This window comes from Somniosus microcephalus, chromosome 16, assembly GCF_052327205.1.
Source record: "Somniosus microcephalus isolate GS21.2 chromosome 16, FLI_Smic_1.0, whole genome shotgun sequence".
Classification (NCBI taxonomy): domain Eukaryota; kingdom Metazoa; phylum Chordata; class Chondrichthyes; order Squaliformes; family Somniosidae; genus Somniosus; species Somniosus microcephalus.
In genome coordinates, this window is record NC_141002.1 from 45786735 (window position 1) to 45800285 (window position 13551).

The 13551-nt window shown below is 51.1% G+C and overlaps 1 protein-coding gene across 13 annotated transcripts in view; it reads right to left on the bottom strand.

Moving 5' to 3' along the window:
- LOC147106116 (voltage-dependent calcium channel subunit alpha-2/delta-4-like) overlaps positions 1 to 13551 on the bottom strand; it is an 888222-nt gene that overhangs the window by 831822 nt on the left and 42849 nt on the right. The window contains exon 2 of one of the 13 annotated variants that reach the window (XM_086008904.1): positions 2090 to 2154. The exons of the other annotated variants lie outside the window; for them this stretch is intronic. The gene's annotated coding sequence lies outside the window, so the exon portion shown is untranslated. The remainder of the gene's footprint in view (positions 1 to 2089; positions 2155 to 13551) is intronic. 13 annotated transcript variants of the gene reach the window in all.

A 13551-nucleotide genomic window follows, 5' to 3' on the forward strand; every position in this document is an offset into this window, starting at 1 on the left:
TCTGCTGCCTCCGAATGTGAAGCTGGATGACGATGCCCTGAGTTAGTGCAGCCCCCGTAGAAGCTTCTAAATATGGTAAATATGAAGGTGAAATAAATATTAACCTCAAAAGTGGTGCTCAGGACCCAAAACTCCTTCGGACAGCATCCAATCTCTCCAGACGTCTCTCTGCCTCTTAACCTGCGTGTTCCAAAAATTTTGCCAACAAGAAAAAGCAGGAAGCGCCCGCCTTTAAATAGCGATCCCCCAGCCCCTTCCCAACTTGAAAACGTTCCCCTGTACCTGTCATTCCTAGCGGCAGGCGGTAAGGCAGGGGGCACGAATCAATTTCTGGTCCGGGGCACTTCCGGGGCGTTGCACACTCGAATGATGTCACGATTTGATCTGCGGGCACAGGAGATTGTGGCGCCAGCGCAAAATGACTGGTCAATTTCACGAGCGGCGCTGAAATCGCCGCACTTGGGCGCTAAGTTCTTAGTGCCCTGTTAGCACCCCCCCGGAGGTGCTAACCAACCGAATTTTTCCCCATTTGTGTCCTCTTTACAACTTGCTTTCCCACCCATCTTTGTATCGTCAGCAAATTTGGCTAAAGTACACTCAGTCCCTTCATCCAAGTCATTAATGTAGATTGTAAATAGTTGAGGCCCCAGCACTGATCCCTGTGGCACCCCACTAGTTACAGATTGCAAACCTGAAAATGACCCATTTATCCCGACTCTCTGGCTAACTAACAGGAAACAATCATCTATCCATGCTAATATATTACCCCGAAGCTCGTCTTCTGTAGTAACCTTTTATGTGGCACCTTATCGAATGCCTTCTGGAAAACCAAATACACTACATCTACTTGTTCCCCTTTATCCACCCTGCTCGTTACATCCTCAAAGAACTCTAATAAATTTGTCAAACACAATTTCCCTTTCATGAAACCATGTTAGCTCTGCTTGATTGTATTATGATTTTCTAAATGTCCTGCTACTACTTCCTTAATAATGGATTCCAGCTTTTTCCCAATGACAGATGTTAGGCTAACTGGCCTATAGTTTTCTGCTTTCTGTCTCCCTCCTTTCTTGGATAGGGGCATTACATTTGCGGTTTTTCAATCCGTTGGGACCTTTCCAGAATCTAGGGAATTTTGGAGATTACAACCAATGCATCCACTATCGCTGCAGCCACTTCTTTTAAGACCCTAGGCTGCAGGCCATCAGGTCCAGGGGACATGTCAGCCTTTAGTTCCATTAGTTTGCCTAGTACTTTTGCTCTAGTGATAGTGATTGTTCTAAGTACCTCCCTCCCTTTTGCCCCTTGATTTTCCACTATTATTGGGATGCTTTTTGTGTCTTCTACCGTGAAGAGAGATACAAAATATTTGTTCAAAGTCTCTGCCATTTCCTTGTTTCCCATTATTAATTCTCTAGTCTCATCCTCTAAGGGACCAATGTCTACTTTAGCTACTCTCTTCCTTTGTTATATACTTGTAGAAGCTCTTACTGTCTGTTTTAATACTTCTTACTAGTTTACTCTCATAATCTATTTTCTCCCTCTTATTTTTTTAGTCATTCTTTGCAAGTTTCTAAAAATGTCCCTATCTTCTGGCTTAACACTAATCTTCACAACATTGTATGCCTTTTCTTTCAATTTGATACCCTCCTTAACTTGCTTAGTTAACCACAGATGGTTCCTCCTTCTCGTAGAGTCTTTCTTTCTCACTGGAATATATCTTTGTTGAGAATTATGAAATATCTCCTTAAAAGTCTGCCACTGCTTATCTACCATCTTACCTTTTAATCTATTTTCCCAGTCCACTTTAGCTAACTCTGTCTTCATACCTTTGTAATTGCCTTTATTTCAGTTTAAGACACTAGTTTCAGACCCAAGTTTCTCATCCTCAAACTGAATGTTAAATTCGATCATGTTACCAGTGTGGTGCTCCTTCATTCATTACCCTCACTGTGCTTTACCTCTGAACCTCTGATTCTTTTTCCCATTCTGTTTCAACTGTGAACTACAAATGCACCGTACCTCACAGACTGCCATATTAATTAAGCCTCTATAACTGTCAGCTTCAGCTCAGTGGTACCACTCTCACCTCAGAGTCAGAAAGTCATGGGTTCAAGCCCTACTCCTTGCTTGCTTTGGATGGTGCTTGGTGATCTAAAGGGACAAAAATTAATATATAAAACTGTATCATCAGCATCTTAAGCACCTTCAAAGCTTGAAAACAATCCCAGAGAGGGAAGGCTTTGGCCTAGAAATTGAGTTTTGGCTTAGCCAGGACTTTAGCGCCGGAAGTTAGTGCCGGCGCTAAGTCCCCCTGCGCGCGCCAAAAATTCAGCAGGGCCGCGCCCAAACGGCTGCCGGCGCTACTGAAGGGTCTTTGCGGCGGTAAATCGGCGCTAACTGCCGTTTCGCGCCGCAATTCCGGCGCTGCGGCACCCAATGCGGTGCGGCAGGCTCGGGAAGTGCAGGCCTCCTCCTTCCCTTAAGGAGGAGCTGCCTGCACCCGGCCGCGGCCCGCGAAAATCTTTTTAAAAATGAGCCCGGCACCTCGGACAAGTGCCGGGCTTGCTTCTGTTCCGGGGGGGGGGTGGGGGGAAGTCCGGGGAGGGAGCTGCGGCCAGGCGGCCGGCGGGAAAGCGGCCGGCCGCCGCGGGGCCTTTAATGCGCCGGCGCAAAGACTTGTAAGACTCTGTTGCCAGAGTCTTAGTTGCGGCTGCCACGGGCGAGGCGGCCGCAACTGAATTTCGGCGCTGGGGCCCGTCGGCATGGCAACCGGGACGCTGCGCACACCGATGACGTCATCGGTGCCGGCGCAGCGCTACCAGTCTACCGCGGCGGAAGGGCCCCAGGCAATTTCGGCACCGGCGCCAATTGCAGCGCTAGGCCCTCTAGCGCCGCAAAATCGGCGCTAAGGGCACTCAATTTCTAGGCCTTTGTTTTATTTCCATTATGTGCAATCAAACTTCCAAAATTTTACAAAAACTAAGTTTTGTTGGCAGCACATAACTTGCAATGGAAGCTTGCGAACACACTAAAGATATTGTAATGATCCTGAGGCCGAATGATTTGGTAGAAGTACCCACAAATTGGAGAGGCACCTCAATTTCATAGTGCTTATGTTACTGGAGTAGGAATCCATAGGCTTGGACTAATGATCCGGAAACATGAGTTCAAATCCCACCACGGCAGCTGGGGAATTTAAATGCAGTTAATTAAATATATCTGAAATACAAAACTACTATCAGTAATGATGACCATGAAACTACCAAATTGTTGTAAAAACCCATCTGGTTCACTAATGTCCTTTAGGGAAGCAAATCTGCCGTTCTTACCTGGCTTGGCCGATATATGACTCCAGACCCACAGCAATGTGGTTACATAAGAACTTATGAAATAGGAGCAGGAGTAGACCATTTGGCCCCTCGAGCCTGCTCCGCCATTCAATAAGATCATGGCTGATCTTCTACCTCAACTCCACTTTCCTGCACTATCCCCATATCCCTTGATTTCCTTAATATCCAAAAATCTATCGATCTCTGTCTTGAATATACTCAACGACTGAGTCTCCACAGCCCTCTGGGGTAGAGAATTCCAAAGATTCACCACCCTCTGAGTGAAGAAATTTCTCCTCATCTCAGTCCTAAATGGCCGACCCCTTATTCTGAGACTGTGACCCCTGGTTCTAGACTCCCCAGCCAGGGGAAACATCCTCCCTGCATCTACCCTGTCAAGCCCTGTAAGAATTTTGTATGTTTCAATGAGATCACCTCTCATTCTTCTAAACTCTAGAGAATATAGGCCGAGTCTACTCAATCTCTCCTCATAGGACAATCCCCTCATCCCAGGAATCAGTCTGGTGAACCTTCATTGCACTCCCTCTATGGCAAGTATATCGTTCCTTAGGTAAACAGACCAAAACTGCACACAATACTCCAGGTGTGGTCTCACCAGGGCCCTATATAATTGCAGTAAGCCATCTTTACTCTTACTCTAATCCTCTTGTAATAAAGGCCAACATACCATTTGCTTTCCTAATTTCTTGCTGTACCTGCATGTTAACTTTAAGTGATTCGTGTACAAGGAAACCCAGGTCCCTCTGAACACCAACATTTCCTAATCTCTCACCATTTAAAAAATACTCTGCTTTTCTATTTTTCCTACCAAAGGGAATAACTTCACATTTCTCCACATTATATTCCATTTGCCATGTTCTTGCCCACTCATTAGCTTGTCTATATCCCCTTGAAGCCTCTTTGCATTCTCCTCACAACTTACATTCCCACCCAGCTTTGTATAATCAGCAAACTTGGATATATTTGGTCCCCTAATCCAAATCATTGATATAGATTGTGAATAGCTGAGGCCCAAACACTGATCCTTGCGGTACCCCACTAGTTACAGCCTGCCAACCTGAAAATGACCCGTTTATTCCTACACTCTGTTTTCTGTCCGTTAACCAATCCTCAATCCATGCTAGTATATTACCCCCAATCCCATGAGCTCTAACTTTGTTTAATAACCTCTTGTGTGGCACCTTATCGAATGCCTTCTGAAAATCCAAATACACCACATCCACTGGTTCCCCCTTATCTATTTCGCTCGTTACAACCTTAAAAAACTCTAACAGATTCGTCAAACACGATTTCCTTTTCATAAATCCGTGTTGACTCTGCCCAATGGCCCAGAAATTCGGGTCTCCACAGGTGAGTACGGACGGGGTACTCACCCGTAGGCCCAATGGAAGTGCCGGTTTCGTGCATGCACTGCGCATGCGCGGGAAACCGGAACTTCCGTTCCCTTGAAAGAAGGGGTTCAGAGGTGGAATGCGTGCGCCGGAGAGGCAGCGCGTGCGCATTGAACTTACGTTTTTTTTCCAGGTTTTTCCAGGAGGGTAAGTCTCCAGGAGTTACACATATAAAAAGCAGGTGCAAGGCCTGCTTTTAACAAGGTAAGTGGTGAATTAATTAAAATTAAAACATTTTTTCCACAGGTTTATGATTTTTAAATACTTTAAAGAAAGGTAAGTTTATTTTTAGCCCCGTTAGAAAATGTAATTAATTTTTTCAAAAATTTAAATTATTGTTTAAAATAGTTATTTTGTATAATCACAGATCACAGATCACAGAATCACAGAAACCCCACAGTGCAGATAGAGGCCATTTCGGCCCATCGAGCCTGCAGTGACACATATCCCACCCGATCCCCGTAACCCCTACACCAACACATATCCCACCCTATCCCCGTAACCCCACGTATTTAATCCCCCTAACACTAAGGGTCAATTTTTTTTTTATCATAGCCAATCATCCTAACCCGCACATCTTTGGACTAAAAAAATAATTTATAGTTATTTTAAAAATGTGATTTAAAAAAAAAAATTATTTGAAGTTTTAGTGATGTTTTGGGGCTTATAGTATTTATGGTTTTGACAGCTCTTCCTGTCAATTTTATGAATGGGCATTTCCCTGCTACCATTGGCTCTCCATGGCCCACGTGATCCCAGGGGATGCATCGAACTAACTGCGCCCCTGGGATACGCAAGTACTGCGCGCCGGCAGTTGGAGCAGGCCCAGGATCGGAATCCCACTCGGGCCCACAGCTTAACGGCCGGCGCGCTAGCTAAGTGCAGGTCGGAGGCTTGCACCCACGGGAAGCCTCCGACCCGAATTTCTGGGCCATTATTTTCTAAGTGCCCTTAATAATAGATTCTAGCATTTTCCCTACTACTGATGTCAGGCTAACTGGTCTGTAGTTCCCCATTTTCTCTCTCCCTCCTTTCTTAAATAGTGGGGTTATATTTGCTACCTTCCAATCCGCGGGAACCATTATAGAACCTATGGAATTTTGGAAAATGACAACCAATGGATCCACTATCTCCATAGTCACCTCTTTCAAAACCCTAGGATGTAGGCCATCAGGTCCAGGGGATTTATTGGCTTTCAGTCCCATTAATTTCTCCAGTACTATTTTTTTACTAATACTCATTTCTTTCAGTACCTCATTCTCGCTAGACGCTTGGACCTCCACTTTTTCCGGGAAGATTTTTGTGTCCTCTTCTGTGAAGAAAGACACAAAAGGGGGAGAAATTGGGTATAGCCCTGCTCGGGGCGCTAGAATTGGCGAAGCACAAATTTTATCGTCAGGCGCAACTTATCGCCACCTCCAGCGATATTGGGTTGCTGTGCCCCTGAAGGTGATTGCGGCATTAAATCAGGCGCTACACGGGACTCCTAAGGCGCTACTCAATATCTGGGCGGACGGGCGCAGCGCAGGTGCTGTCAATAATTGATGACCACGAGACATGCTGGCGCTGGCCAGCTCTTAAAGGGGCGGGTCCTCTAGGTTCAGCAGCCACACTCATCGCCCTGTAGGCCTCAAATTCGGCGCTGTGCAATCTGAGGCGTTGCAAACTTTGACCAGATGGAGAGGGTGAGGCAGAGAGCGGAGTGCTTTTCCCAAAGGGCATTGGATGCTTTGGTTGACGCAGTGGAGCGCTGACAAGCAGTGCTGTACCCTAACAATGGCAAGAGGCCTCCTCAGAACGAGTACCGCAGAGCTTGGAGGGAAGTTTGTCAAAGAGTCAACTCCAGCAGCGTGGCGCCCAGGGCTCCTGTGCAATGCAGGAAGAAGTTCAACAATCTCACTCGGGTCGTTAGGGTGAGTGGCTTGTTGGCAATCTTCTTCATCCCTCCATCTGCACCTGACTTTATGGCCAGAGGGTGCGCAATGCCCCAATGGCCATTTGTCAGCCAGCACCCATGGCCCTTTCTGGGAACGCACACGCACATTCAACTCAGGGCATCATGTAAGGGCTGATCCACCATGGGGGGGCATGAGTTGACAACTCAGGGCATCATGTAAGGGCTGATCCACCATGGGGGGGGCATGAGATGACAACTCAGGGCTGCATGTTTCAGAACTTCCCGTCCTTTCTCCTGCAGGGCAAGCTGGCCAGGAACCGGAGGGAACAGATTCGTACTGGCGGGGGCCCTCCTCAGCTGCAGGAACTGACGGACCTGGAGGAAAGAGTCCACCAGATTGTTGGAGGCCGGATGATTGGTCCTGTCACCACTGGAGCTGCCGACCCCATTGTGCACAGCGATGGTAAGGTCATCACCTTTTTGAACTCTCTCCTTCCACTTGTTCCCCCCACCAGCATGCTTTTTCAGTCTGGACCCATGTCAGAGCATTGCAGCACTCTTGCATCCCTTGCTGCCACCCTGGCCTTTCGCTAAATCCACTCTTCAACCTCCCTGCTTTCAGATGCTGCATCACCAGCTCGGGAGCCGTGCCATCTAGCTGCCAGGGACACTGACTCCGGAGGCGACGAGCAGGAGGAAGCCGGACCATCCATCCCACCCTCAGGCGAGCCAGCCCATCTGCAGACTGGGGATAGTGCTTCCCTCGAAGGGAGCGGGGGGGATGGATCTGAGGAGGAACCAGTTGCAGGAACCAGTGGCCTCCAGCAGCGCAAGGGGGGTAGGGAAGTTCGGGAGCCATGTCAGGCCACGATGACTGCTGCACAGAGCGCAGAAGAGGTGCGTTCCCTCGCAGAAATGAGCACCCAGGCTCGACTCAGGCACACTGAGCTGATGGCTGCAGTTGCAAGGATGCCTGAAGCCATCGAGACACTGGCAAGGAGTGTGCAAGACTTCGGGGCAGCACAGGAAAGGAGTGCCCAGGACTTCGGGGCAGCCCTGGAAAAGACTGCCCAGGGTGTGGGGACATCACTGGAAAAGACTGTGCAAGGCGTCGCAACATCACTGGAAAGGACTGTCCAGGGCTTCACCGATGCACTGGCACCTGCCATGCAAGTGCTGAGTGCTGCCACGCAGTCTCTCGCTGGCCTCATGCAGAGGCAGATTGAGGCCACAGAAGCACTGACTGCTGCCACCCTCCATGGATCAGGCAGGATTACCCGGGGCCCTTGCAGCACCACAGCAGGCCAGCAATCTGTGGACTAGCCGATGGGTCCGCATGCTGCGGTGCTGCCCCGTCAGACTGCCAGTGTGTCGGCCGACCATGGAGCAGGTGTCCACTCTCAGGATGTCAGCATTCCTGATGCCAACGCTGGCACGTCTCCACTGCAGCTGCCATCACCTGCAGGACAGACTGCTTCCACCCATGCCCAATTGGAGCAGTCAGCATCCGGCCCCTCCAAGCCCAGAGTCCGTTCAGGCCGTCCCTCAGGGGCATCAGCGCTTTCAGACAGTCAGCAGGCGTCCCCCAGCCTTCATACAGCCACTGGGGTCCCATTACGGAGGAGCTGCAGGGAGGGAAGGGGCTGTTCTCGCAAGAGAGGTAGATCACCATCAAAGGGGAAAGAGTAGAAGGGGCTGCAGAAACGTCTTATTTCTAGAAATCAAGGCCGTGGATGCTGGTCTGAATGTTAGTCATGTTTTGGATAGTCTCCCGGGTGTGCGAGCCACTTGTTCTGAATGTTAGTCATGTTTTGGATAGTCTCCCGGGTGTGCGAGTCACGGATGTGTTAGTTTGTTAGTTAAGCTTTCAGTTGTCATTGCTTTGTCATGCTGGAAGGAAGCACAGTTTTCAAAATAAACAAAGAATTTTAATGTCATTGGCCATGTCTGCTATTTACAATCATTGTGGCCTTCATAGGCTTTGGGTTATCCGAATGCTTCCATTCGTGGTCTTCGAATGGCACCAAGCAGTCCGTGAGAGGGGCCTAGAACCGACTACTTATCAGCCTCAGACGGACGGCCCTTCCACTTTCTCGGACCCTCCCGTCTTGGTCCTCCTCGTCCTCCTCCTCCTCCTCCTCCTCCTGCTCCTCCTCCTGCTCCTCCTCCAGCCTTTGCTGGTCCTTCAGTGTCTGCTGGCATTGGCTGGGTGCGCAGGGTGGCGAGGTTATGGAGCATGCAGCAGACAACGACGAAGTGGGAGACTCTCTCTGGTGAGTGCTGCAAGGCTCCTCCCGAATGGTCCAAACAGTGGAACCGCTGCTTGAGCACGCCGATTGTGTGCTCCACAATGTTCCTCGTCGCCTGATGGCTGACGTTGTAGTGCTCTTCTGCAGGGGTGCTGGGCGTACGGAGCGGGGTCATCAGCCATGGGCACAGTGGATAGCCCTTGTCGCCGAGAAGCCTGCCTTCTGGGTGAGCCTGGGCCTCGAAAAGGTCAGCGACTGAAGTCTGGCGCAGGATGAAAGCGTCGTGGCTGCTGCCTGGGAACTGTGCATTGACCGCCAGGATCAGCTGCCAGTGGTCACAGACCAGCTGCACATTCAAGGAGTGGAACCCCTTGCGGATGCGGAACTCCTCAGGATTCTGTACAGGCGCCCGCAAAGCCACATGCGTGCAGTCAATGGCGCCCTGCACCATGGGGAAGTCCGTTATTGCCGCGAAGCCCTCTGCGCGCTCCCGCTGTTTCTCCGGTGTCACATTGAAGGACATCTGTAACCTGCTGGATGCAGCTATGCACCGCAAACTGGGATATGTTGGCAATGTCCTCAGTTGCTGACTGGAAGGAACCGGTCGCATAGAAATTCAATGCCACTGTTACCTTCACAGCCACCGACAGAGAGGTCCTGCACCTTATCTGCGGCTGCAGATCTTCCTGAAGCAGGTGGCACAGCTCAGTCACCACCTCCATTCAGAATCGCAGCCTCCTAACACACTACTCCTCCGACATGTTGTGGTAAGAGAACTGCTGCCTGAATACCCTGGCAGCGTAAGGTCTGGTGTGGCGACATCTGTTGGCCCTCCTCCGTCTGGCCATTCCTGGCCCTCTCTCCCTCCATCCCTGTCCCCTTTCCAGATGGTCGAGCAGCAGGACGTTCACCTCCAAAGCAGCCCCCATAATAATAGGTCAGCAGAAATTAAATAGGGTGTAAACGCTCACCAGCAAGGTGATGGTATGAAGGCTGAAGGTCCTCTGGCAGCGCTGGGTCACTAGTGAAATGGCTCAGAGTTCAACTTTGCAACTCTGTGTAAATCTCAAATAAGTTGTGCTCCCAAAATGGCTGCCGCTTTTATACCAGTGCAGTCCCCTTTAAATAGCGCCCCCCTAAGCCCGAGAGCCACTGGGGAATGTTCCAGGAAGCTGTCCTTATTAGCGCCGGGCAGAACAGAGGGGGGCGCCACTGAATTTCCGGTCCGGGGCGCCAAAAAGGCGTTGCACACTGAAATGATGTCACGAGCAGGCGCTAAGATGTAGCGCCGGCGCTAAAAGCCGACTCATTATGGCAATAGGCACTGGGTTCACTGCGCCTGCCCGAAAATTGGGTAACGCCCCAATTCTCGGCCTCTTTAGGCGCTAATCGCTGGCGCTAGCAACCGAATTTCTCCCCCAAAGTATTTGTTTAATTTCTCTGCCATTTCCTTATTCCCATTATAATTTCTCCTGTCTCAGCTTGTAAGGGACCCACATTTTTCTTTCGGGAATCATTTCCTTTTTACATACTGTGGTAAACCACTGTCGTTCACGGTGTTCACTATTGTTGTTGTTGTTGTTGTTGTTGTCGTTCACTCTTGTTTCACTGTTATACCTGACTATGCCTCAGCTGACTCCACCCTTGGCTACCTGGTATAAGGACGGCTGCACGGCAGCTCTCTGCCATTCGGTCGTCCACTAGAGGCATAGTCCTGATCTGTTTGTAGTTGCATTCAGTAGTTAATAAAAGCCTGTTGTTCTGAACTCTACTCAGCCTTTTATTAGAATCGATAGCGCATCAATTTTATTAACTACTGACAAAAAAAAAATAACGATGCTGCAGATACTTAAGATCAAGTGCCTGGAACTCGACCCGCAAGAACCGGACTCGCCTGCTAAGTTCTCACACTGGTTGAACTGTTTTGAGTCTTTTCTGGCTGCATCCGGCGAGACCGTCGCCACCGACGCCGACAAGCTCAGGGTGCTGAATTCGAAAGTAAACCACCGAGCTTTTGCCCTTATCCGGGACGCTACGAGCTACCAGGCGGCTATCGACATTTTAAAGGAACAATATGCACGCCCGGTCAACTATGTTTACGCAAGACATCTCCTGGGGTCCCGCAAACAACAGCCCGGGGAACCCACAGAAGCATACATACGGGCGCTGAAGGAACTCGGCCGAGCCTGCGAATGCAAGCAAGTATCAGCCACGGAACATACGGAGGAGCTCATCCGGGACGCCCTCGTTGCGGGCCTCAGGTCCACTCACACACGGCAGCGACTGCTGGAAAGTAGCGAGCTCGACCTGAAGAAGGCGATTTCACTCACCCTTTCGTTGGGCGTAGCCCATCGGAACATGGAGGCCTACTCCCCAGACCACGCGGCCGCCTCGTGGATGTCGCGGCCGCCGCCATCTTGGGACGTGGCGCCGCCCCGGGCACCGGCCCCAACTGCTGCAGCGATGTCCCGCCCGAGCCAGAAATGTTATTTCTGTGGCCAAACCAAACACCCCAGGGCGCGCTGCCCGGCGAAAAACGCTGTCTGCTCTGCCTGCGGTAAGAAGGGACACTACGCTGGCGTCTGCAGAAGTCAGAAGACCCCTACCTTCAGCAGCGCCGCTTGTGATTCGTGGGAGCGGCCATCTTGCCTTCCTCCAGCCTCGTGGGGATCGGGATCGTCATGGGCGCCGCCATTTTGTCCTTCTTCTCCGACGCCGCCATTTTGTCCGCCATTTTGCCAACGGGCCCCCAACTCACCCACCGCCTCACCGGGGTTTTACAGTGACGCTCCCGACTCCACAGCGGCCTCCATTACGCTGGATCAATCCAGACCCCATCAGCTAGCCAGGTCCACGATGGACATCCAGGTAAATGGCCGCGCCACAACTTGCCTTTTTGATTCCGGGAGCACTGAGAGCTTCATACACCCTGATACGGTACGGCATTATTCCCTCTCGGTCCTGCCAGCGCGCCATCGGATCTCCATGGCCTCAAGATCTCACTCAGCAGACGTCAGCGGCTATTGCGTAGTGACCCTTTCGGTGAGGGGCTCCGTTTATAAAAATGTAAAGCTCTTCGTCCTGCCACATCTCTGCGCTGCCGTTCTGCTGGGGTTGGACTTTCATTGTCACTTTAAGAGTGTCACCTTGACATACGGTGGACCTTTCCCCCCACTCACTGTCTGCAACCAGCAGTTTTTTAATTGCCCACCGCGCCCCACCTGTAGTCTCTCCACCCTCAAAATCACCCCCCCCCCCCCTGTTCGCTAACCTCACTCACGACTGCAAGCCTATCGCCACAAAGAGCAGGCGATACAGCACCGGGGACAGATCCTTTATAAGATCTGAGGTGACGCGGCTCCTGAAGGAGGGGATTATTGAGGGTAGTACCAGCCCCTGGCGAGCTCAGGTGGTAGTCGTTAAGACCGGCAACAAGCAGCGCCTGGTCATCGACTACAGCCAGACAATCAACAAGTACACCCAGTTGGATGCATGCCCTCTCCCCCGCATAGCCGACATGGTTAATAAGATAGCGCAATATCGCGTTTTCTCGACCATTGACCTCAAGGCAGCATACCACCAAATCCCTATCCGCCCTGAGGACCGCCAGTACACAGCATTCGAGGCAAACGGCCGTCTTTTTCACTTCCTCAGGGTTCCTTTCGGCGTCACCAACGGTGTCTCCGTCTTCCAGAGGGAGATGGACCGGATGGTCGACGAGAATGCGTTACAGGCCACGTTTCCCTACCTGGACAACGTGACCATCTGTGGCCATGACCTGCAGGACCATGACGCCAACCTTGATAAGTTCCTTCGCACGGCCCAACTCCTAAACCTCACGTACAACAAGGAAAAGTGCATATTCCGCACAACCCGCCTCGCTATCCTTGGCTGCGTGGTGGAACACGGAGTCATCGGTCCTGACCCTGACCGGATGCGCCCCCTGATGGATCTTCCCCTGCCCCACTGTCTCAAGGCCCTCAAAAGGTGCCTGGGCTTCTTTTCCTATTACGCCCAGTGGGTCCCTCATTATGCGGACAAAGCCCGTCCATCTATCAAGTCCACTTCCTTTCCCCTGACGGCGGAGGCCCGCTCAGCCTTTCACCGTATAAAAGATGACATTGCCAAGGCCACCATGCACTCGGTGGGCGAGTCCATCCCCTTCCAGGTGGAGAGCGATGCATCCGACTTTGCCCTGGCCGCTACCCTTAACCAGGCAGGAAGACCCGTGGCCTTCTTTTCACGAACCCTCCAGGGCTCCGAACTCAGACACTCCTCTGTGGAAAAGGAGGCCCAGGCCATTGTGGAGGCGGTGCGCCACTGGCGGCACTACCTGGCTGGAAAACGATTTACCCTGCTTACTGACCAGCGTTCAGTTGCTTTTATGTTCAATAATAAGCAGAGGGGCAAAATCAAAAATGACAAGATTTTGAGGTGGAGAATTGAACTTTCCACCTACAATTACGACATCTTGTACCGGCCCGGGAAACTCAACGAACCCTCAGATGCTCTATCGCGAGGCACATGCGCCAACGCGCAGATCGATAGGCTACGGGGCCTCCACAACGACCTCTGCCACCCGGGGGTCACCAGGTTCTTCCACTTCATCAAGGCCCGCAACCTGCCTTACTCCATCGAGGAGGTCAGGACCATGACCAGGA